The following is a 5,817-nucleotide window of genomic DNA, read 5'->3' as shown; positions in this document are numbered from 1 at the left end:
TATATATATAAAAGGCCCTTCTCAGAGACACCTGCTTCTTCTGATCCATGAGTTTGGGATGACCTGTAGCTGTCATTTTTATAAACCTAGTCAGCAAGGGCACTGGTGTCTAAATGATACTGACTGATGCTATGGAAATAGCTCGTCCTTTGTGAAGACATTTTATCATAGCACTCATAATTGGAAGAGTGAGTGTATGGATCCAAAGCAGGGATTTGCCAGGGAAGTCCTAGTTATGCTGTTAGCAAAATCTTTCTTAAAAAAGGGTAGCAGTTATGACCTATTTTCGATAACCACCACATGACTGGGAACGAGGAATGGGTAAAAACCTGTCCTCATGTACTCCTTCATGAGTCCTAGGAATAGTAAGTCCAATCATCTTTCCATAGCAAGCCTGGGGAATGGCCTGACTTGGGTCACAATTGACACAGCAGTCAGGATCTATTCATGGTTTGCTCTTGGGTGAAAGTCAACCTTGACATGATCTCAGTGAAAGATATTCAGCAGATTACAGAATTCAGCCAATTTGACTGTAGTCAGGAAATCTATTTCCATTTTAAATCCAGAAAGGGGACAGACTTTCCCTGTGTTGCTGCTAGTGAAAGACTGAGTGGTCTAAGACCTCTGTCCTTCAGGTGGGAGCCTGTCCATAGCTGCAGTTTTGTAATCCACTTAAAACAAGAACTGCTCTGAGCTTGTGTTAGCCAAACTCTAGGTGGGCTCCTCATTAATATTTTTTTTAGTAAACAATCTTTCTCGGAACTTCCCTCAAGGATTTAGACTGTTAAGAGTGCTCCCTCTGTGCCTTGCATCTATCTCTCCAGAAGTACAAGATTTTCATCTGGTTCACGCACTATTATTACACCTAAGGAATGAGAATACCACCAAGCCCACGGTGGTCCATATACATAGCATTAAGTTCTGTACTGGAATATGTAGGTAAACCTCTGAATGTTATCACGTCTTCTCAAGCAGATAAAAAACCCAGCAACATTAAAAAAAAGACACCAAAGGGCATGACTGAAACAATACACTTGTTTCCCCATAGACTTTGTTTCTCATTCCTAAGTATAAAACACAAGTGGGATGCTGCAATTAGCACTAAATAGCAGAAGGCTATCTGACTGCCCACATGACAGTTCCATATGCAGTTTTTGAGTAGTTTCTCATAAGAGCCCGAAATGCAGGGTTTGAAAGGAACTTGGGAGACTAGCTTGCTACATGCTTCTACTCCATGTATTTAAGAGCAGGAGACAGAGCAGACTATTATGCATGCCAGCTGAATATACCACAGTTGCACCAAGAAACGTATTTCAACTCCAACATAGCATGTTACTAAATCTATGGTGAGGCTAAAGGTTGATCTACACACTACAACGCTCATCAGGAAAGAGTACTAACACTTAAAGGAGAGGGTATTTTTAAACTAGACACATTCTGATGCATCCTCTCTCATATTCATTTCTCAGAGTCTCAGTAATGATCTGTGAGAACTCTTTTAAAACTCACTAGGCATAAAATCATTTGCAACAGAGTTCATCAGCAAATAGTATTCTGTCATAAATAGGTAACTTCTGGGTCCTGTTTTTGATGTACAATCTGTTAGATTGCCTTTGCATACAATGATGATAGAATCACAGCAAAAGTTGTCAGGTTTTGGGAAAAATTTGGACTAATACTTTAACTCTTTAGAGCTACAAGCTATTTGATTCATGTCTTATGCACATTCTCGTTTTTGTTGTGATACTGTGACTCTGGAGTCATTCATTTATCTGAAGACTTTTAGATTTATTCCAGTGAGATCAAAAGGAAGACAAATTAAACTGACATCCAACAAATAGCTTTCCAAATATGTAACTCAAGAGATACAAATCTGCAATTACTGATAGGTACAAATTACCAGTAATTGGCCAGACAAGGTAAGAGTTTAGTCCTGTTCTACTTACTCTTTCTCAAAATTTAGAGGAAAGAAATGTAATGAATCAAAGAAATCTGAAAACATGTAAGTACTCAGTAGCCTCATTTGTCCTAAGGAATATTACAAACCAGTTTTATCAATGTTGTTTATTTTTTTTCTTATTAAGAAATTAAAAAGTATATGCTCCAACCAGAAATCATAAATGAGCCTGGTGTTGATCTGCTTCCAACTCAGCTGTACAGTCTGGTGAGTTTTGAACAATTCAGTCAGAGAAACATTTGACTTCAGGAGTGCTTTAGATTTGTGAGTGAATCAGTTGAAGTTTGGTTATAAGATTAAAAAAAAAAAAAAAAAGATTCCTTCTTCTAGATTTCAGATACTCCTTTTCTTCCCAAAGGGTGAAATACAGGATGCATACAGGAGGTGGACCATAATAAGAGTCATAGAGACATGATATTGTAAAGCCCTGGAGAAGTCCTCATTTGAATTCTATTCTGAACTTCCTGGCTTAGGCCTTTGTCTACATCTTCCTGCTTTTATTCTCTTTAGTTGTGCACTAACAACTTTAAGGCTCGTGCAGCATGTAAGCTGATTGCTTTGAATATAAATGGGTAGACTATTAAAAGCAGAATTTAGGCTTCTAGACTCATAAATCATAAAAGAAAGCATAAGTTCTGTATTTTAGTGGAGATTTAAATCCCTAAATGGGTTTTATAGGAGCCACATAAGACCTATTGACAATATCCCTTTATGATAAAAAGTAAATAGAAGTGACAAAGTCAGAATTCAAAATGCCACTGCTTAGCTCCCACTAGCCTGAAGACGACCAAAAAATGGCTGGAGGAAATCTCAGAGGGAAACAAACGATAACATGAAATTAAATGTGTAATATTCCTTTTTATGCTGTGTGGGGGAAAAAAGCACTCAGAGAATGAGCTCGTGCATTTGCATAACAAAGGAAATCAACAACAACAACAAATTGCCATCGTGTTCAAAGCTGATAATTGCACAGATGACAACAAGAAAGCGCCTTTCTTCTCAGCTCTCTAGGGGACAAGCCTTGTTGAGATGAGGAAAAAAGGTGGAAAGTGACCCCACTTGCTTTCATGAAAATTAGCAAGCTCAGAAAATGTCTTTGGTACAAGGGGGTGGCCAGTGAATGGTGTGAATACTAATGAACACAATGAGGGCAGAAGCTCAGCCAATGTTCCATCAGATGATCAACAACTGGCAGCAGACTCTTCTTCAAACCACCCTCCTCCAGCCTAACAACGTCCAATTCACCTTGTCAACAAAGTCTGTTTGGAAACGTGTTTTCTGAGGGGGTTCTGGTTTTCCAGCTTTATTTTGGTTTAAATTGTTATCTCTTTCTTCATTGATATTTTCTTTTAGAGTCGTATTGCATTTGAACTCTTCAAGTCCTGTGAAATGTGGGACTCTCTCCTCTTTCTGTTCAGCACAGCCCTGCGAATGATCCTCAGTTTTCCCAAGCCAGTAATCTGAACAGCTCACCTTACTGGGATCAAGGGCAAGGTACTTGCAACCACTGCCTTCTCTGAGGATCCCAAACCCTAGTAGAGTTGTCATCCTGGAGAACAGGAGTGTTCTCTGGACACTAGCAGATCACCGATTGTAACTGGTTTTGTCAGCATGAAAATATGTATTTGCTTTGTCTGCAAGATGAACCACAATACAGTTTATCCAATGACTTCCTAGAAGTACTGTGACTCCAGAAGTCTACTAAAAGTGCTGAATAGTGGCAGTATTTTTATTTTTTAATTTTAAATTATCCAGTGGTAGGGCATACTTGAAAGGATCTCTGAAACCCTTTGAAAGTATGTGACTGATGCTAAAAGTCCTAGCAAGAAAGACAGACTGTAAGAGACCAGGACCAATTGATATATCCCTATTTAACTCCCCACTTCTTCCTTACTATTTCTGAGCCCTACATCAATAATGCAGCAGGCAACAAAAGTGAACGAAGTCTGAGAGTCTTATTCTAGTCCTTCTTATTCTAGGACAAGCTCTAGTAGCTGAAAAAGAGCTCCCATTGGCAAGTCTCCATAGACTGGAGCAGTTTAAACCCCTGAAATCTATCCTTTAACCTTATAGAAAATTTCTATAAAATTTGACCGAATGTGAAACATTTAATTTAAGAAAAAATCCTTTCAGAATTTGGAGAGTTTAGCACAAATAAAAAACAATTGGAGAGATATAAATTATTAAAGTCAGTGTATATTCTATGAGGGAAGATGTGTGCATGTATTTTAAAGTCTTTTCTACAGAATTAAACAATAGTTTTAATTTTCTGCCATGGTCAATAAGATTGATTAAAAAACCCCAAACAGCTCCTCCTTTCACCCCCCTCAATAACACAGAGAAGAAAAACCACAAATGTTTAAAATCAGTCAGGTATTGTTTTGCTTTTAAAATCCCTAGGTTTTTTTGTATTTGGTGTCTGATGTCTAGATTGCTTTTATTCATTCCAGAATAAACTGATGGCAGTCAGAGAGACCTTCAATAGACAGATAGTTAAGGTATTCATGTAAGATCCCTGGGTTCAAGTCTCAATAGCAGACAAAACAGAAACTTTTGCCTGAGGCTTTAACATCATATGTACCTTAACCTGTCAGTCCTTACAGTTGGAAGAGCTTCATCTTCTATAAATAATGAAACACTTGTAGGGACAAGGGGTGCACGCATAAAAGCTCTGTCATTGGGGGACTCATTTAAGAAGACTGAAGGTGCAGATTCAAATCCTTCTTCACCAAAAGAAGAAAAGAACAGGTAATAGGCTTCCCTATCATCTAGACGAATCACCTAGACAAAGTAAGGCACTGGCCCACATTCAATCACACATGTGTGTGGATTCATCTTCCCCTCCTCACATGGCCAGTAAATATGAGAGATCTTAGCATTATTCTCAACTATCTTTAAAACTTGCTGAACCCTCAAAAATCTATCACTGGGCAGAGCTCTTTCTTTGCAGTCAAAAGCAAGCTCTAAGAAACAATCCTGAAATGCTGTAGAAAATCTGCAGACTCCTGTTTGAAAGTAATTTCTCTTTATTTTCCAAGCACACATAATTTGAAAGTGACTATAAGAGGTCATCATAAGACAAAAGAAAATTCTGTATCTAACTGCTTCTATAGCGAGGTCAGATGTTTGTAGCCCAGGACCATCACATTCAAACTACACAGCACAGGCAGCTTTTTGTCTCTGCTTCATCCCCAATAACCAAACGAAAATGAAGAAGAGACCAGTTTCTCATGGGATCTGGGAAGCAGTCTGAGATATTCACTGGTTCTACATCTGTGACAAAATGAAAATATGACTCTGAATTATCTCAAGAGACCCCAGGATTCAAAAAGATTGTGTGGTGTTGAACAATTTGTTGCTTACTTTTTTTGGATGTGTTACAAGAGCAAGGCTTTCTTATCAGAAGCTTGTGGAGCAGCTCGTGAAGACTTAAACTGCTGGTTTCTCTGCCTGGCTGATGAACTTCAAGACCTGTAGGAAGTAGGGGGCCGGTTAGCTCAGTGGTTTGAGCGCGGTGCTGGCAACAAGGATCAACACCGAGGTCGCGGGTTCGATTCCCGCTCGGTCCCCATGTGTTGCCAGGTCTAGTCGAGAGGTGGCGTCCCTGCCCAAAACAGGGAGGTTGGACTAGATGATCTCCAAGGTCCCTTCCAGCCTATGCCATTCCATGATTCCATGAAGCAGATGAAGCACCAACTGGCACCTTTCTGGGTGAGGATTCCACTAGATGCAACTTTAATGAGTTAATCCTGCCAGGTTTCAGTCGAAGGGGCAAGTCTAGAGTCTGCAGATAGATGAGTTTTGCCAACTCAGGACAGCAGGAGCACAGACTAGACTGCAAATCCAAGAGGAAAATGAGA

The 5,817-nt window shown here is 39.4% G+C and overlaps 1 non-coding gene across 1 annotated transcript; it reads left to right on the top strand.

The window, feature by feature from the left end:
• The first annotated feature begins 5,442 nt into the window (after positions 1–5,442).
• Positions 5,443–5,526, top strand: TRNAA-GGC. The gene is given in 2 exon segments: positions 5,443–5,480; positions 5,491–5,526. It is a non-coding gene; the product is annotated as a tRNA-Ala (tRNA).
• Positions 5,527–5,817: the final 291 nt, after the last annotated feature.

This window comes from Apaloderma vittatum, unplaced genomic scaffold (genome assembly GCF_000703405.1).
Source record: "Apaloderma vittatum isolate BGI_N311 unplaced genomic scaffold, ASM70340v1 scaffold11716, whole genome shotgun sequence".
Classification (NCBI taxonomy): Eukaryota; Metazoa; Chordata; class Aves; order Trogoniformes; family Trogonidae; genus Apaloderma; species Apaloderma vittatum.
The sequence above is the reverse complement of the archived record's forward strand: the minus strand, read 5'-3'. Positions and strand labels throughout refer to the sequence as shown.